Here is a 20257-nt window from a genome sequence, read left to right as displayed (position 1 = left end):
TGTGGGCTGGTTTGATACTATCGCGGCTTAACAGACTGAGCGAGCAGCACGTATAAGGCCAGCGGCTGCTGCCTTTAAACAGGAGAACTTTTGCAAAGATACCTTTTGATGACGATGATATTTACTCGAATGTGAGTGTTTTAATTTTTATTTAGAAATAAACCCATGTTGGATATACTACACTATTGTTTCCCTTTCCCTCCCTTGTCATTTTTCCTCTATATATGAATCCAATCGATCTATATGACGGTGTGATTTGAGGAGCATTGGGGGCAATAGCGACTGCATTGACTATCATTTAGGAGGATTCACTCTCCTTTGGATGCATTTTCTACACATCAATCGTAGGTTTGATGTATATAATTTTTACCATCTGCTAAAATACTTCAGTACATCTTATGTGGACAGTATAATCCTTTAAGACGATTGCATTGGACATATTTGATCCACCTTTTCAGCGTGAATACTTATCTCTTAGCCAATATGCCTTGTAATAGGTTTCAACTGTTTAGACGTATGTTTTTCTTTTCAATTAGTTGAATGTTGTAATACAATGTTATTTTATTTATCATGTGGGTAACGTAGCCCTCGTTATATACAGATTGATCTAAGGTATTCATTTATATAAATGTTTATTTTCACGTCAATTTGAGATATCTATATATAAGTAATATTATTCATTGTCCTATTGTTAACCCTATTCCTTTCCTTATTTGCAACCATCCCATACATTGTTCTTTATTACTATTATTTTAATGTTTGGGCTAGAGGGAGGCCTAATTATTTAATGTGAATGCTATTGATTTAATGCTGGGGCTGGTTGGCATTTTCTAATTTTTATGTACCCATTATTTTTTCCAAATAGGACCTCCAGCATTCCAGTATCCAGACAAGCAGCAACTGATCTAAAGAAACCAGCAGCCACAGGTCGTGTAAGTAACAAGAACAGGTAGGAAAGAGCAGGACAGACTGCCAACTGTCCTGAATCTGATGGGGCAGTCCAGAATTTTGGCGACTGTCTCACTTAATCAGAATTTGGTCAGACAGCAAGGACAGTTGGGAGGTATGTCCCACTTCACACTGCACTGCTCGTGAAGGCAGAGCTGCATGTATCTAACAGTAGTGCAAACAGGTTTGCCTGTGTATTTGTCTAAAATGTATTTAAAATGTCTTAAGTGCCCCAGGCCCCCCAGAACCTTATTCCAGCTCTGGTGATACTTTAGTGGTTCTTACATTGATTCCATTTCCTGCCTTCTACCTTGTACTGGTCCCATTGTCAGATCACTTTACTTATGCCATTGTCTGTCAACCCTCCATGCAATGTTAATTCAAACCAACCCCAATCACTGGGCATATTTAGAGCTCATACACATTTGTTGAAAATTAAGTGTTTTCTTGCAGATGCTATTTCACCTTTGTGATGATTGCACCTGGACAGCCATTTATTATAAGGATTATTGTTAATGCATTTTTGAAACACAGTACACATATTTATACATTATATATAGAGAGAGATTTAACTGGTAGTTTGCATCTCATGACGTCAGGAAAAGAACAGTGTGTGAGGTGCTCATATGCTGCTCTGGCAGACTGAACAAATACGATTATGCCAACATCTTTCGTAATAGTTAAACTTATTAAACAAAGTCAGGTATGTTTCTATGAAGGGAATTTTGGAAGTATGTGTTAGTAGGCAGCTAAACAAGTTGGAGCACACAGGCATAAACCAGTCGCAGATAATGTAAAAGGATTCATTTAATTTTATGACACAGGACTTCAATCATTTTTTCCAGGGCCACTTTAAGTTCCCAATCCGCCCCACAATTAAGTTCCCAATCTGCCCCTGCTTCTGGGCACCCTTTGACCAATATAATATAAATACAAAGCCTCCCTCCTTCATCTGCAGGCAGAAACTAGTAGAACTAAGTAGTAAAAGTGACAGAGGTCTGATGGGCATGTGAGGCAGATCTGATGGGCATGTGGGTTAAGTCTGGTGGACATGTGGGGGAGTTCTGTTTGGCATGTGGGTGATGTCTATTGGCCATGTGGGGAGGTCTGGTTGCTATCTGAGTGGTAAGTGGTGAAGTCAGAGGGGCATGTAGTGAGGTCTGTAGGACATACGGTAAAGTATGTGGGGCATGCGGGGAGATCTGGGGGCATATGGGAGAGTTTTGAAGTATATGTGGGCTCTGAGTGCATGTGGGTATATTTTGTAGCAAATAGGGGGCTGAGGGCATGTAGTGGAATATTGGAGCAAATGAAGAGCATGTGAGGCCGTTTTGGGATGAGCAAAGTGGGAATGTCGAGGTCATTTTTTGGCTGTTTTTGTTTCATTGTTGAAATTAAGGGTAATGTGCAGCCCTTTTGAACAATATATAAATGCATATGCTATTATCATCATCATCATATTATACAAAACAATTATTATTGCAATAAAAGCAAAATGTTTCTAATGCTTCTAATATAATATTTCCTATTCACACACACTGCTGTTGACTACGGTCAGTATTTCACGAGTATAAATCTTCAACCTCATTATGTTTTCAACTAGAGGATCTAAGTCCTAAACAACAAGTCCAGACAGAAGAACCTTACCACGTGCATGGTAAACGTGATACAGTAATTTAATTTGCTCTGTTCTATGCCTTGTAGGAAGCAAATCTAAGTAATCTCATTAGAGCATTTATAAGCTCCCATTTAGAAAACAGGATTCACAAGTGACCTCTAATTTTTCAACTGTGCAAGATAAAGAAGGACAATAATGACATGTTTCGTTTCTTGATTAAATAGAGACTCATGCTTGTGTGTCTAATAAATATATTTATGTGGTTAGTGAGGTCTGGAATGGGCAATGGAAGTGAAATATATTTAAGATAGAATAGAAAATCTGTAGCTGTCATGCTAACAATAAGGTTTCAAACTTCCGCCCAAAATTTGTATATAATAGGACATGACCATCATACGGAGAAATGAGCCTGGTTTTTGGCAAAAACTCCATTAAAGAGCGTGAATACTTATCTCTTAGCCAATATGCCTTGTGATAGGTTTCAACTGTTTAGACGTATGTTTTTCTTTTACATCCACATTAATGGAACATTTTATAACTCTGGTTAGGGCCAGTATGTGTCCTTGGGCAAACAAGGTGGTTCGTCGCACACATGTTAATATAATATGTGTGCTGGAGGGTATTAGATTAGTGGGACCAATACGGGTGTGGCCTATTAATGAAATGTGGGTGGTATTAAAGTAATGTGGCTGCTGGTGGGAGTATATATAATGTACCAACAGATGGGACTATTACTTTACTAAATGGTCTATCTTTAATAATTGTGGAGGCTTTTAACATTTTTAATGTGTGGTTTATGGGTGCTATTAATATATTGTAGGGGAAAATAATGTAATCTGAGATCTTTGTATTAATGTGGAGACTAATAAATTTAATGTAAGGTTAATCAGGCCTATTTATTTAACATGAGTCCTCCTGACTTAATGTTGGGAGTGGGTGGTGGGAGGGAGGCCCATAATGTTCACTTGGATTTCCAGGAAGTGAATAGTATAGATCGCTTTTCCAAACAGGCCCCAACATTCTAGTATCTGGCCTAGCAGCAACTGAGTTTAACCCACCACAGCAGTAGATATTTAAAGCTGCAATATCAGGTAGGAAAAAGCAGGATAATCTGACCGCTCTCCTGATTCTGGCAGGACAGTTCTGATTTTGGAGAGGTATATTCTGCTGCATGCTGCTTCTGCCAGTAATACTTTTTGCTGTGATGTCCAGTAGAGGAGTAGTCATTGTACTATACTGCACAGCTCCCACTGCTGCTTTATGATGTGATGGTCTGTGCATAATACCAATGACACCACCAGTGTTCCCTCCCACATGAAGCAGCAGAAGTGGGAGTTGCTGTGAAGACCAGAGCCTTTCTCCACCAAACTCTGCAGCAGGTGTTAACCCGTGATGTTTGCGTGTTGGGGTATGTGTCAGGAAAGAATGGGGGGGGAAACATATGTGACAAAGGGAGATCGTGGAGTATATATGTTGCATATACCTTCCCCACTGTTCTCTTGCGCATATGTTATTATTATTATCATAGATTTGTAAGGCAACACAGTGTTCCACAGTACAGTAGGGAAAATAGGACATACATAAAATAAGGACATACAAGGCAGACAAAATAAATGCAGATATGAAAATAAAGGGTATGGAGTACCCTGCTCATTAGAGAGCTTGTATTCTAAGTGAAAGAGGGCACAGCTGAAATTAGAGGAGCGAGTGTGGTTTAGAGTGGAGAAGATTGGGACAGCTGTGAGGGTGTATTAGTGTGAATAGTATCATCAGGAATAAGGTAAGCTTTAAAAAAAAAAAAAAAAAAAGATGGTTTTTAGAGAACGTCTAAAAATGTCAAAACTGTGGGAAAACCTGATTGTGGTAGGGAGTTCTATAAGTGATAACTTGATTCTGGAGGACATAAGGAGCCAGTGTAGGAATTTACAAGGTGGTGAAGCATATGTGGTGCGGTGAGAGAGGAAGATCAGTCTTGCAGCAACATTTAAAATGGATTGAAGTGTGGATATACAGGTTTCGAGAATGCCAGATAGCAGGCGGTTGCAGTAGTCAAGATGGGAGATGAGAGAACGGATAATAGTTTTGGTAGGATGGTAGCATGTTGAATAAGAAAAGGGCGTATTCTGGCAATGTTTTTAAGGTAGAATCGACAGAACTGGGAGAGAGTCTGGATGTGAGGAATAAATGTAAAAAAAAAATGTCCGCCCACTATTCTCCACTTGTCAGATGAGAGGGTGACCTAATCCCTTCTCTTGCACAAATGCCCTCTAAATCTATGAAACATCTCTGCTGAAGTAGAGATTACATTCTAAATATAATGAACTATACAACCAATCTGAAAAGATGTATTTGACATGTTTGTTACGCATATTTGCTTTGAATAAGACTCTTCAAACTTTTTAAAATATAAAATTTAGCTGTAAGGTGGTAAGGGGTAGTAATTCCAAAACAAACAAATTCTACAATAAAATCAGATCTAGGATATATTTGTTTAATATGTTTAAACTATTTTAATCATATAAAGGGGGGACTGAAGTTGACTAAAATGTCCACATTTAAACAGATATTAAAACGGCACTTTAATGCTCTTTGACATTTATTACAGATGTGCACCTCGTGTTTCAGTTTCTGAACTGCTGTCTGTTTTAAACTGCGTTCGTGGCTTGGCTACGGGTTTTGCCAAAAAATAAATAAATCACAAAATGTTTCGGTTTTGGATATGCATTTAATTCAAAATCGTGAAAAATTGGTAAAATACAAATAATTTTGAGCTGTTTTTGCTCCACTATAATTTATAGCATTACCATTTATTTCCAGTCTATTTTCTAATGATCCCTAAATATATGGCACAAAAACATAGTAGTTTAATAAAAGATACAATCCCTAGACTAGGGGACACAATAGATGATCTGGCAGACTTGCAAAAAAAAGCACTTTAGAGATCATATGTACCTTCATTAATCTTCTCAGGTGCGATTAGGGAAAGAAGGAACATGCATTATGTCTTTTAGAAATCAACTATGCAAAAATTGATTTCATTAAGACCTCTGAGACTATGCAACTCTCACTCTTTGGCATTGAGCACTTACTCTTTGATGCAGCTAAAATTATGTTTTACATGGAAAGCAAAAAAAAAATAAAGAATGGTGGCCAATAAAAGATAACTGACAAAGGAATTCATGGCTCCAAACAGCTTTGCCTTATCAAACTTGTATGAAGTGAATTGCTTCCCCAGTGAAGAAACAAATTAAAAACCAATTTGAAAAAAACAAACAAAAATCAAGGTGACTTGTAAATTGAGAGCTTAAATTCTCATAGGATGTATTCTTCGTTGACAACATCATAGACCAAGCTCAATCTGCAAAACCTGATCTGTAGAAACAGATGATCTAGGACTGCACACAGCAATTGGAGTCCCAGATAAAATGCTTCCAAATCTTAGGAGTGTGATGTAGATAATCATAAGTCATAATCAGAAAGAGTAATATTTTAGAAGTCACTCACTACACTTTTAAATATTGATGCTGTGGATCATCATAATCGCCACTTATTTAGATTGCTCCACTAATTCCACAGCGCTGTACAGAGAACTCACATCAGTCCCTGCCCCATTGGGGGTTACAGTCTAAAATCCCTAACACACTCACACACACACACACACACACACACACACTCTCTCTCTCCAACATAGTTCCTGACAGACAGGACCTACAGGGTGCAGATACTGATAGACAGTGATAGCATTAATACACTTAGACATCGATAAAACGAAATAAACGAAGGTGGCCTGCAAATTCATCTGTTTATTTACTATGCACTTATTGATAGGTAGAATATACCTTGGGAGCCAAAAATAGAGCTTTCCGACATCTTCTTTTACTATAAGTGCACTTTATGGTATAAGTAAAGTAAATCTGACTGAATAGAAATTAGTATGGACCGTAATGCAGGCCTTGTGAATTAAACAAGGGAACTCATCACTTGTAAATAATTGCAAGTATATAAAAATGTCATGTAACAATATGTCATGTATATTAATATGGAATGTATATAGATATGGAATGTATAAATAATACTTATATGTTATATATATATAAAAAATATGTAAACCACTCAATTCAGATTGGGCAAAAGTTGGTCTTTCCACATGTATAACTTACATTGATGCAGATTTGGTTGCCAAACATCTGTCTCAACAAGACAATGCAATTGAATTTGAAAGTCCACATTCTGAGAAATTAAGAGACAGAATTTGGAATATTGGTCACCCAACCAGCAGTCAGTTGTCAGTTACCAACACTCGTAACATGCTGAAAACAGTGCATATTATCTGAGTGTGTGGCTTGGGATAGCATGGAGTAGGGTGTCTTCTGCTACTCTCCTTCTTTATCCATGTAAACATCCTGGTTTTGCTGGTCTTTGCTACCCAGTTTTCCTTCAAGATACAGACAGACACACCACACCCCTCGGAGCTTCTCTTGAGAGGATATTTACTGCCCTAATTGTTTCCATATGGCATCCCTACTCTCCTGCGTGTTTGGGGCCTACACTTGCTGTCAGACCGAACCCTCTCCAAGGGCTGTGGTACGGACCCATGATCCTTGAGCAGCGGCTCTCCCAGGATCTTCCCACCTTTCCGGTGATATAGCTGCTGGGCCAGTGGTCGACCGAAGCACCCCCCTTACCTCCCTGCACTTTTAACTTTGGGGTGTGCGACATCCTGAAGGCGCATAGGGGAAATCACAGCGGAACCTATTGTCAGCTTCCGGCGGCACCTGGCTGAGTTCCCTACCCTGCTGTCATTAGAGTTGCAGATCACCATTGAGATTATATTACAAGAATACATACAATATACATTGTCATACATAAATTTAACAGAAAAAAACATTCAATCATTAGATATACTACATAATCATCACAGCTCTCCTTAAAACTAGGGCACAGAAAACTGTGACCTGTCACTGTCTCTCCTGTCCATTCACCACTTCTGCCCTTAGCACGAGAGGCCATCTGCGTTTCCATGTTCTGCGCCCTTCCGATGCTGAATGGTGAAGTTATATTGCTGCAAAATTAAGCTCCATCTTAACAGATTTCCATTATCCCCAGAAACTGTATTCAGCCAGCTTAGAGGATTATAGTCTGTGATAATGGTGAAATCCCATCCACACAGGTAGGGCTGTAGCTTTTGAGGTGCCCATACGATGGCTAGGCAATCTCATTCAATGGTAGCATAAGCCACCTCTTGGGGGAGTAACATAGTAACATAGTAACATAGTTGATGAGGTTGAAAAAAGACACCAGTCCATCAAGTTCAACCTATTTTGGATCTTCTGAGATCCTGCACTTATATTTGAAATTAATCCAGAGTAGGCAACCGCCCATCTGTTTCAATTTTGAAAATCCCCCCAGACTCAATATTGCAATCCAATTTTTACCCTATATCCACTACTATCCTTTATTTTAAATTAACGGTCGTATCCCTGGATACACCTTTCCGCTAAAAATTTGTCTAACCCTTTTTTAAACATATCTATTGAATCTGCCATCACAACCTTCCCTGGCAATGAATTCCATATCTTGACTGCCCTTACTGTAAAGAACCCCTTCCTTTGCTGGTTGTGAAATTTCCTCTCCTCTAACCTTAGGGGATGACCACGTGTCCTGTGTATGGTCCTTGGGGTAAAAAGTTCCCATGAAAGCTCTCTCTATTGACCCCTAATGTATTTGTACATAGCAATCATATCTCCCTTTAGACGCCTCTTTTCTAAAGTAAAGTAGTTTTCTTCTTTGGAAAATGATAGGGTGCTTCTCACCCTGCGATGTCACCTGGCTAAGAACAGCACCAAGTCCATAGTTAGACACATCGATCTGTACTGCAAATCTCTGTTTGAAATCTGGGGCCTGTAGAACAGGGGACTGGGCCAGAACTGATTTCAGAGCTGTAAATGCATTCTCACAATCCCCTGTCCAATTAACTACCTGTGGTAAAATCTTTTTGGTTAAGTCAGTCAGAGGTTTGGCTAGGGTGCTATAATGGCGCACGAACCTTCGATAATACCCAGCTGTACATAAGAAAGACATGACCTGCTTTTTCGTAGTAGGGGTCAGACACACCGTGATAGCCTCTACCTTGCCTGGCTCTGTGCGGTGGGTACCTCCCCCTACACTGTGCCCCAAGTACTGCACTTCACACATGCCAAGCTGGCACTTCTCTGGGTTGATAGGCAGATCTGCCTGAGTAATTCAGTCTAACACACTATTCAGATGGATCGGGTGCTCCTTCCAGGTCTGGCTGAACACTGCAATGTTCCAGGTAGGCAACTGCATGTCCCTCCTGGCCCTCTAGCAGGTCATTGACCAGGCGCTGGAAGGACGCATGGGCATATTTCATGCCTAAGGGCATGACCAAAAACTCAAACAGCCTATATGGGGTGATAAATGCGGAGTGCTTACGTGCCTTGGGTGACAATGGGATCTGGCAGTACCCTCTACTGACATCCATGATAGTGATGTAACATGCTTGGGCAAGCTGCTCTAGTAGTTCATTGATCCTAGGCTTAGGATAAGCATCAAACACTGTGGCATCATTCAACCTCTTATAGTCTACACAGAACCGGGTGCCACCCATTTCTTTGGGACCAGTACCACTGGGGCAGCCAACGAACTGTGAGACTTTTGAAATACCCCTAGCTGCAACATCTCAGCTATTTCCATTTTCATTGCTTCTAGCATTTCTAGGGAAGTACGATATGCTGGCTGTCTAAGGGGGATCTGGTTGCCAGTGTTTACATGATCTGTGACCATGTGTGTTTTTCCAGGTTTCCCTTTAAAATTCAACTGATAGGGCCATAGTATGTCAGCTAGCTGCTCCAGCTGAGAGTCAGACAGCTCTTCACTACAGTAGGCGTCTGCTAGGGACCCTGCCTCTTTGGCAGCTACACACAGCTAATGCACAAGCTTCCTTGTCATGATAAACTTTGAGCATGTTGATATGATATACCTTCTGTCTCTTTTGGCCCTTTTAAAAAAATGGGCATGGTGTATGGAACCAGTGTTACAACCCCTTAATCTAATCCATACCCGGACTGCACTTTTTAGCCATGTTGTTATTCGGAAGTATCAGTGATGGAGCTATAACATCTCCTTGGAAAAGTACTTTAGGGGTTAATTTACACCTCCACAGGGGAACACTCCCTAGTTGAGTGAAGTAAATTACCATTGTTATTTCTGTTTGCTCCCTATTGTCCACTAGTGAGCTCTACGGGCAGCCAGGAGCCGGACCAAGCAGGGGTCATCTGAGGGAATACACCTGGAGAGGTAGGGGAGGGGGCTGGATAGTGTGAGAAGCCCACCAATCGAGACCTTTTGCAACTTCCCTTGGCAGGCAGTTCCCAAGGTGGGATTATGAGGTGATAAAAGAGGCTACCCTGGGAGCTGGACATGTATGTGACTGACTTTGGGCAAGAGGTGATGCTCTGCCAGAAAGGTGCTGTGGAACCTATCTCACTGGATTTATTTGAACTGATTTCCACACTTATTGGATCTGCTAATAAATTGACCCTAGTCTCTTTCTATGTCTGTCTGTGTGTGTCTGTTAAGGAATTTAGACTGTAAGCTCCTATGGGGCAGGGAATGAGTTCTCTGTACAGCACTGTGGAATTAGTGGCGCTATATAAATAAATGATGATGATGATGATGATGATGATATTGTTAAGGTAGCCGTGTTGTACCTTTCCCACTGGATTTATTTGAACTGATTTCCTCACTTGTAGGACCTGCTATTGTTAAGGGAGCCATGCTGTACCTATCCCACTGGATTTATTTGAACTGATTTCCTCACTTGTTGGACCTGCTATCATTAATGGGGCCGTGCTGTTAATCCTGTTCTGCAGAATAAATCATCCTTCTATTTTTCCTCTAATACAGTTTCTGAGTGATTTGGGAACCACGTATATTCACATTTGGTGGCAAGCAGTGGCAAGCACGAAATTGGAAAGGCACGGCAGAATGGAGGCAGCAGCACAAACATACAGAAACATCAAGAAAGGAATCCTGCAGGAACTTTGTCAGACAAGAAAAATTTAAATCAACTCAACAGATACCAGGGGGTCCCTAATCAAAAAATTGTCTCAGTGGGACATAGAAAAACCTGGTGAGGAGGAGGATGTGGTTCAGGACCCGTCAGGGGAACCCAGTAATGGAACCGGGGGGATGACAAACCAGGCAGCTGCAATAGCCATTGGCAACATGGTACAGCTGCAGATTTGGTTGGATATACTTGGACCAGGAACTGCCGCCGATGAGAGAGCAGCAGTATTGGGAGCAGCGCTGGGTAGACCGGTCATGTTACCTGCAATGACATCGGTGTCAGTATTGGAAGGAAGACATACGCTGCGATTGGAATATCACGATGTACCATGCTTTGTGGAATCAGCCACGGACATTGACACTCACCTTCAGTTATTTAAGTCCATGATGGCAATGCATGATATACCTGTGGCAGAGTGATCAAAATATCTGATACCTAGTTTGATAGGCCGAGCACAGGTGGTATATCATGCCCTGAGTCCAGAGCAAGAAAGAGACTACCTGGATATTCGGAAAGTATTGTTGACTCGATATGCACCCCTGAATCCTATCGCACTAAGTTCAGAAACATGGCAAGAAGTGACTCTTCTTATATGGAATTTAGCAGTTTATTGTAAAGAAACTGTAAATCGGTGGCTAGAAGGGAAGCAAGTCACAACCGTAACAGACATTAAAAACATCTTTAAATTGGAGCAGCTAATGAATAAAATGGCTTCAGAAAGTGGGTGGTGGACAGAGATCCCACTACCCCAGAGAAAGGAGCAGCATTAGTTGATGAATTCCTGACAAACCATCCCCGATGGAGGGGACTTAACGGAGGTGAATGGGCAACTATTCGATGGACACCACGTGATCAAGAAACACTACCGGCTACATCATGCCCCATGTCACCATGTACCCCAGCTGCGCACTCTAGTGCTCCCAGACCCCATGGTCCAGCAGTATCCGACCCTAGAAGGTGCTACACTTGCCAACACCCCGGACACATAAAGAAATTGAGGAAGACCGTTCCCTGGATTGAGACCAGCTGTGCCCTCAGTTTCAGTGTGCCAAAGAACATCAATTGAGGGTGGGGAGGGGTACTACGATCCTGATGCATCAGAGGCGGAGGAAGTAGTCTATCAGGTGGAGGTGGTAGTGGCAATCGGGAAGGCTACCCCTACAAATATGAAGGGACACCTGCAGCCTGTAAAGGTGAATGGCCAGGAACTGCAGGGACTCCGAGACTCCGGGGCTTCTATTACTCTGATACGGCCCAGTTTAGTCCCACCTAATCAATGGCTAAAGAACTGGAAAATCAAAATTTCGATGGCGAGAGGCCAAATTACAATTATCCCCATGGCCAGGCTTAATTTGGATTGGGGCCAGGGTTCGGGGGAGGTGAATGTGGGACTTTTGTATGGATTTCTACCCACGTTATTATGGGGAATGATCTGGAGGGTAGATTGGCCAGTTACTTTGTAGAAACTATCACACGGAGTCGAGCACAGGCTTTGGAGACGGCTCCCAAGGACCCACCCATACCAGCACCAGGAGTCCCAGTTGGATCAGCTGCCACACCACTTGAACCGCTGTCAGTGAGTAACGCTGTACCAAACTTACCTGGCATTGACATGAATCTGGGGGAGGTAGATAGGACTGCATTTAGGAAAGCCCAACGGACTGACCCATCTTTAGATCATCTCCGCAGTGCGGCGGAAAGGACAGATTGGGGACCTCAGGAGGATAGGATCATGTGGGAAGAAGGGAGGTTGTACCGGGTGTCCATCAAGGCTGATCCTCCAGAGCCAGGAGTGACTAGGAAACAGCTGGCTGTTCCCCAGCAGTACCATCGCCGGTTACTAGCACTAGCCCATGACCTATGACACCCCCCTAGCTGGCCACTTAGGGGTTCGTACAACCCTTGCCTGGTTGCTACGACATTTCTTTTGGCCTGGAGTTAAAAAGGAGGTCAGACACTATAGGTCCTCATGCGATGTATGCCAACGCCTTGGGGGACCCCCAAGTTGGGTTAATCTACAGTCCATGCCCATCATAGATGAGCCATTTAGGAGGGTAGCCATGGACATTGTGGAACCTTTTAAGAAACTAAGCCTAACAGGGAAGTTGTACATCCTGACCGTGGTCATCTACGCACTAGATATCCCGAGGCAGTGGCACTAGAATCCATAGATGCTGAACATATTGCCCAGGCTCTCATGGATATATTTAGCCATGTAGGATTCCTTCAAGAAGTAGTCACCGACCAGGGGATGCAATTTCAAGGGGACTTGCTGCAGACAGTATGGGACAAATTTGGGGTTTATACCTTCCGCACAACCCCTATGATCAATTTCCCTTCCCACTCTTCCCTAATCAAATCTAATGGGCCGCGCATCCGGCACCCATACAGGAATTCACAGGGTGAGAAGCCAGTGGATTCCTGCGGTACCTCGTGGTATGCAAAGAGGAGGTGCAGCAGGAACCTCTCCCAGTTTCTTCTTTGCAACTCCACAAAAGTCCTAAGCATTTGTTTTAGGGTGCCATTAAGATGCTTGCACAGCCTGTTGGACTGCGGGTGATACGGGGAATTAATTAAACGATTCACCTGCATCTTTTTACAAAGACTATGCATGAGGTTAGACATGAACTGGGTACCTTGATCAGTTAACATTTCTTTTGGGAACCCCACCCTGGAGAAAATAGTTATAAGGGCATCTGGTACTTTGAGCGAATGGAGGAAAGAGCTACTGCTTCTGGGTACCTAGTAGCATAATCTACTACAGTCAGAATGTACTCTTTCCCTGAGCTACTGGGAATGGCTAGGGGACCCACAATATCCACAGCAACCCGCTCAAAGGGTTCTGATATGACAGGCAGAGGAATGAGAGGGGCCCTCCCCACATCACCAGTGTATGCTTAGGGGAGTCCCCCAGTTAGGATTAGTACCGGCTTAGCAGGGCGCGAAGTCTAACAGACTCTCAGGTCTTCACCAAGAACTGCCGCAAGGTCGCGGCCCCCGATAAGTTTACAGACGTGCGAGAAAGATAGACAAGCGACAAGATACTGAATTGGTACCTGTAGCTGAAGTCAGACGTACTTTGGAGATCCCAAAGGAGTAGTGAGGTACAGTCGGATCTGGTACACAATAGCAGATGGCAGCCGTGCCAATGGGAGATCCAATAGAATAGAGAGGTCCAAGCCGGATCTGGTACACAATAGCAGTTCTCAGGAAGCGCAAGAAGCAACACAGGAGCAGACACAGGAAGCCAGGAGTCAGGTGAGTAACCTGTTGCTCTGACACAGGACTTGTGTCAGAGCGTGATTTATATACTGGAGACAGGAGGAGTTTTGAATTTCCCGCCGGGAATCACATGATCAACACTGCCGCAACCCGGAAGTGACAGGCAGGCGGCCGTACGTAGGATCGTGGAGCGGGTAAGTATTACAACCAGATTTCCCAACAACCTGGCACACATGGTATGAGCAGCAGTATTTGACTATGCCAGTTAGAATGCCAGGACAGGAAAAATTATGTACCAAATGAGCTTTAGTTCTGGCAACACCCAAATGTCTCATGGGCTACTTTCAGCAACTCTTCCCTATAGGTTTGAGGTACAAATAGTTGGCTGTCAGCAATTACATCTGGATGCATACTCATGACATTTTTCTTTCTGTACAAAAGGCCATTTTCCCAAAAAATACTGTCTTCCTTACTTTCCAGACAGGACTGACTGATCCTCCCCTTCTCTGCTGATAGACTGGGATCAGAGTTTTTTTTTTTTTATAAAAGCGTCACTTCCAAGCCTGTCTGTGTTGCACACAGCATGTGGCTGTTCATTCAAATCACTGCCTGTATCTGCAGCTTCTACAGTGAGGAAGGGGGGTGGAGGGGGATTAACTTCTAGTGAGCTTCCCTCCACACATTCTGGGGTTAACAGAGTTCCTCTGTGCTGCTCTCCGGGTCACTACTGCTAAAACATTGGTTACATTTTCACACTTTGGGTCACCTTCAGAACTGGGCACATGTAAATTGATCTGACTTCCAAAAACATTAGCAGACATGGTGTCACATTTAGGCCCAATCTCACACATTTTGTCCTCATCAAATTCACAACCTAGGGGATTTAAAGTGTTAGACTCTCCAACAAAAGCATTATTATCAAACACATTGGCACATAATCGCTCTCTCTGCATCATAGGTACCTGCAAATCTGCATGAGTATTCTCAGCAGCACATGAAATTTCATTACATATTTTTGCACTCATGTTATGTTGGTCAGCAGAGTTCACCTGGGAAAGATTAAGGTTAGTTTGCATCAGTGCATCAGAAATGACATCACTTTCATTTATATAAGCAGCGTGCATTCTTCCTAAATCAGTCCCCAACAGTACCGTGGCAGGCAAATTATCTAGTACCCCAACGTCTCGTATTCCTCTGCCAGATCCCCAATCTAGGTATACCCTATATATATATATAGTAGAAGGGCGCAATGAAACAAATAGAAAACAGACAGTACAACTATGAATGTTTAAAACTCTTTTGGAGAGAGTGTAAAATTATATTCAGATCGGCGTCACAGATGGAAATAAAAAACTGATTCTTACCCTAGAAATCCCTATTCATAGCGGCAATCCTCAGATGATGAAAGTGGATATCGTACAAATACACGATATAGATAATAAGTCCGCTGTAGCAAAAGTCTCCGGACTCGTGCAGCCGCGTCTGAAACGCGGAAGTGACAGATTGACCCGCACAGGTACGGTGGCGGTAAAGGTTCAAAAGTGTAAAAGTATAGAGTTGTAATCCAACGCGTTTCATCCGAATAGGACTTTCTCAAGGATGTATTAGAAGGGAATTAGAGGGCTTTTATAGGTCTCGCCTCTTCCTGATTTGATAAGTACTTTAATAATGAGAAATAAGTGCAAATAAGTAAAAGTAAAGATAAAAATGTAAATGAAAAATGTATATGAATGAAAATAAAAATAAAAATAAAGATAAAAATAAAAATAATAATAAAAATAAAAATAAAAATAAAAATAAAAATAAAAATAAAAATAAAAATAATAATAATAATAAAAATAAAAATAAAAATAAAAATAAAAATAAAAATAAAAATAAAAATAAAAATTTTTATTTTTATTTTTATTTTTATTTTTATTTTTATTTTTATTTTTATTATTATTTTTATTTTTATCTTTATTTTTATTTTTATTATTATTTTTATTTTTATCTTTATTTTTATTTTTATTTTCATTCATATACATTTTTCATTTACATTTTTATCTTTACTTTTACTTATTTGCACTTATTTCTCATTATTAAAGTACTTATCAAATCAGGAAGAGGCGAGACCTATAAAAGCCCTCTAATTCCCTTCTAATACATCCTTGAGAAAGTCCTATTCGGATGAAACGCGTTGGATTACAACTCTATACTTTTACACTTTTGAACCTTTACCGCCACCGTACCTGTGCGGGTCAATCTGTCACTTCCGCGTTTCAGACGCGGCTGCACGAGTCCGGAGACTTTTGCTACAGCGGACTTATTATCTATATCGTGTATTTGTACGATATCCACTTTCATCATCTGAGGATTGCCGCTATGAATAGGGATTTCTAGGGTAAGAATCAGTTTTTTATTTCCATCTGTGACGCCGATCTGAATATAATTTTACACTCTCTCCAAAAGAGTTTTAAACATTCATAGTTGTACTGTCTGTTTTCTATTTGTTTCATTGCGCCCTTCTACTATATATATATATATTGCTATTTTTATAGGAGCTGCATTTTTTGATGAGCGCTCATCTTATATTTGTTTCTAGGTATACCCTATACCTAGGGGTTCTAGGGTTAACCTAGGGGTCCTGCAGAATGTAGGCCCCCACTCCTCGCACAGCAATAGTCTTCCCAGGGATAATGTTCTCTGGGCTCACTAGAGCTGGATGCTGGATGCACTGGTTTTCCTGCTGGGCCCCCCACAGAAGAAGGAGTTGTTTTCTTCTTTCTGGGCATTTGACACTGATGTACCCCACTTCATCACATGTAAAACATCTGCGGCCAGTTGCCAAAACAGGTTTTCCCCCTGTCCCCCCAAAAGCTGCAGCAACAGCTGGTTTGGTTGATGGGTAACTCAGGGGTGATCCTCCAGGTTGCCTCTCTTTCCACGTAGTTTGCCCTGGTGCTCCCCAACTCTTCTTTGTTACAGGAGCCCTGGTAACTGTGTACTTGTCGGCCAGACTAGCAACCGCTTGCGCTGTCTTAGAGTCATGATCCACAACCCATTCCCTCACCTCAGCTGGACACAGTGTGAAGAACTGCTCCTGGGGAATAAGATCCTTTAGCTTATCATAGTCCAGTACCTGCAATCCCTCATTCCATTGATGCATCATGAATGATAATTGTGCTAACAGTCCGGCATAGGTATCAGAGTGACTGCACCTTGTGTCTCGGAACTTCCGCCTGTAAGCCTCAGGAGTTATGTTGAAATGAAGTAACAAAGCTTTTTTATTTGCGACATAATCGCCGTCCAGTTCCAGGGGAAAGTCTGCAAATGCTTCCAAAGCTTTCCGTCTCAGTCCAGGGGTTAAATATCTGGTCCATTCACTGGGGTTCAACTCAAACTGTCGGCAATTCCTTTCAATTCCCTTCAGGAACTTTTCAAGGTTGCCGTCTTTTCCACCACACATCTCACTTGATTGAACAGGGGTATTTGCGGTAATGTCCAATGCTGACTGCTCTCCTAAAGCAGAGGGATTTTCTCCACTGTTTCCTCCGACTCTTGGTTTCTGATCAGCCTCCACAAGCGCTTGAATCAGTTGCTCTTGGTTCCTGACGGGGACGACAGCAATTCCTCTTTCGACACACAAAGCCAAAAGCTCATCCTTTTTCATCTGCTTATAGTCAGGGGCCACCCTGGACCTCACACTTCCACCAAATAAAAAATAGAAATAAAAAAAAAAGGGGGGAACAGAAACTATATGTGCATTATGTCTTTTAAAATTTTGCAAGCTTTGAGCATAATCTCTGGTCAATTAGGATGCTGACTCTCTCTAGAATCACACACCACTAATTCACTTAAGTTCTTATGATAAAAAAAAATATTATCAATCCCACCACTGCCAACCAGTTTGTCACGAACGCCTAGCCTGTCCCAGATACAGCAATCTGAACAGCTGGCCGTGACTGGCGTCACCTTAGTCACTTAGCAATGAATACACCTTTTCTGCCACCATTAAGGATTTATTATTGTTCACCAAAACCACTTATTAATGTTTCACGCTTAAATCACATACACATGTAGCATGAGCTTCCCTGAGCTTCGTATATTCACAAAGAATCACGGAGAATACACTAGATTAAATTTATTTAATCTGAAAAATGTTTCCAGGGCTTATTTCCAAAAATTAATAACAAGGCATACAATATGTTACACAAATGAGTTTCAGAAAATAAAATAGGAAATAAAATCAGAGTTACTACTTATTAGTTAAGGCCTGATGTGCGAGAGAACACAATTGAGGAAAATGGGACATTTCAGTCTTGATAAACCCCCCATGAAAATGCACAATCTGATGTCTAAAGCAGAAGATTTTAAACCCCTTTTTCCACATAGCCCTCACACCCCACCTTTGGAGTTTAGCTGACAAAGGACAGATTGATCTCCCAAATGTCACAGGGCTTTTCGAAGGGAGCTAGGGATGGCCGGAGTTCGTAATATTCACAAGACCTGACTTCCCACCTTTGCTCGTTCTGCTTGGCTAGCTAGATGGTTTACAACTTTGGGGCTTCAAACTCCTCTAAGACCATATCTCTCCCTGGTCTGGCTATTTCAACAGATTAATAACACTTGAATAAGTTCAAACTCATGTCATCTAGCAAAGCACACATTGAGATTACATTACAAGTTTATATACAATATACATTGTCATACATGAATGCAACAGAAAATAACAATCAGTCATTAAATATACTACATAATCATTACAGGTTGGGAAAGTGGAAAATCTTATTTCTAATCTAGAATACACTATGGTTCCCATTAAAGGGGAGCTGCAGGGCCTGGCCACGTGCAAAGTTAAAATGCTGAAACTTGAGGGCCGCCTGAGCTGCAACAATCTTCGATTTGTCAGACTCCCTTTAACGTGCAGAAGGGTCTGCTCCTGAACTATTCCTGGAAACCTGGCTTGTTGAGCTGTACGGGAGTTAGTCCTTTTCCTCTCAGTTTCCAGTGAAGAGAGCACAGCTCCTTGCGCCCAAGGCACCTCTACCTGACGCACCATCACGGACATTGATGGCAAAGCCCCTTTACTTTAAGGATAGGGATTTGGTTCTTAAATTAGTGCACCAGAAGGGCCCCTTAAAGTTTGACATCACTGTATCTGTATTCCCAGATGTTGCTTTGGATGTTCAGAGGGCAACAACTCAGTTCACATCAGTTAAACACAAGTTGCGTGAACTAAATCTGCCTTACTCCATTTTGTTCCCGGACAGACTTCAGGTGGAGTCACTGGGGGTCATCACTTCTTTTCTACACCACAGGAGGCCATTTATTGACTGGAGAGATGCCTGCAGGAGAGAGCCTGAGATACTCATTAATGTTCTTAGTGATCCTGGGATTTCAATTGTTATATACTAACATTCTTTTTCAGTCACCAATGTGTTGTGTGTTTGTTGTTCTCCATTTCACAGTACTGGTAGCGGAGGACTAGCGTTACACTCTTTTAGAGGAGGGCCTCTGCTAGATATAGTTGGGATTGTATAGCTCTTCCGCTTTGTATTCAAATTGTGTTTTGTTGAGGTATACCTTAGTTATCTTCTTAAGGGTATAAGGGGTGGGGTTGGTAATCGGGGGTATACTGTTTTTTATTCTAGCTTCCAGTGTAAAGTATATTTTAATTTTGGATGTACTCAGACTAGACTAATACATCATTATGTTATTTGTTTTGGTGTTTTCTTTTTTCTCACCATGATGCTGCTATTGTATCCACTTTTTATCCAGGTACTTTGCTATTCAATTTGGTGCATGGGACGGGCCGCCAGACTCCACTTACCTGTTGCTTGCTTTTTCCCTCCTCCTGCACCTCTGATTTCCTTTGTTGATGTATGGTTCTGTATGGCTGTGAGTAGTTTGTCGTGGGGGGCTGGGGGGCTTAACGTGCTCACATGGAAAACCAGATGGTTAAATGATAAGGTTAAACGCTCCCTTGTGTTATCCCACCTCTGAATATACGATGCAGACATAGCCTGCCTAGTTGAGACCATTTAGAGGGTAGCAACGTTTTAGCCCTAATTCATAAGTGGGTGAGGTGGGCATTTCATTCTGTTAACTCCCCTACTTCAAAATTGGTCTCTATATTAGTTAAGAAATGGATGATTTTCACCCTAGAACATGTGCAGATCAACCAGTACGGGTGGTATTTGTTTCTTAGGGTGGTTATTAATTTCTCCCTACTTGTTATTTTGGCAGTATATATAGCAACAAGGTTTTATGTAAGGCTACCATAATTATGGCACTCTCTTCATTTACCCTGACGTTGTGCCTGGGAGATTTTAACAATGTCATTCACACCGGTTTGGGTAGATGTGCCCATTCCCCACATTCCCATTCCCTTTTCTCGCTTG

General features: G+C 41.8%; 1 long non-coding RNA gene across 1 annotated transcript in view; it reads left to right on the top strand.

Moving 5' to 3' along the window:
* Positions 1–275: 275 nt before the first annotated feature.
* Positions 276–20257, top strand: part of LOC142100770 (uncharacterized) — a 135106-nt gene continuing 115124 nt past the window's right edge. Inside the window, exons 1-2 of the long non-coding RNA XR_012678901.1 lie at positions 276–344; positions 866–932. This is a non-coding gene — a long non-coding RNA (uncharacterized LOC142100770). The remainder of the gene's footprint in view (positions 345–865; positions 933–20257) is intronic.

This window comes from Mixophyes fleayi, chromosome 9, assembly GCF_038048845.1.
Source record: "Mixophyes fleayi isolate aMixFle1 chromosome 9, aMixFle1.hap1, whole genome shotgun sequence".
Classification (NCBI taxonomy): Eukaryota; Metazoa; Chordata; class Amphibia; order Anura; family Limnodynastidae; genus Mixophyes; species Mixophyes fleayi.
Note: the sequence above shows the minus strand (reverse complement) of the source record. Positions and strands in the feature narration are given on the sequence as shown.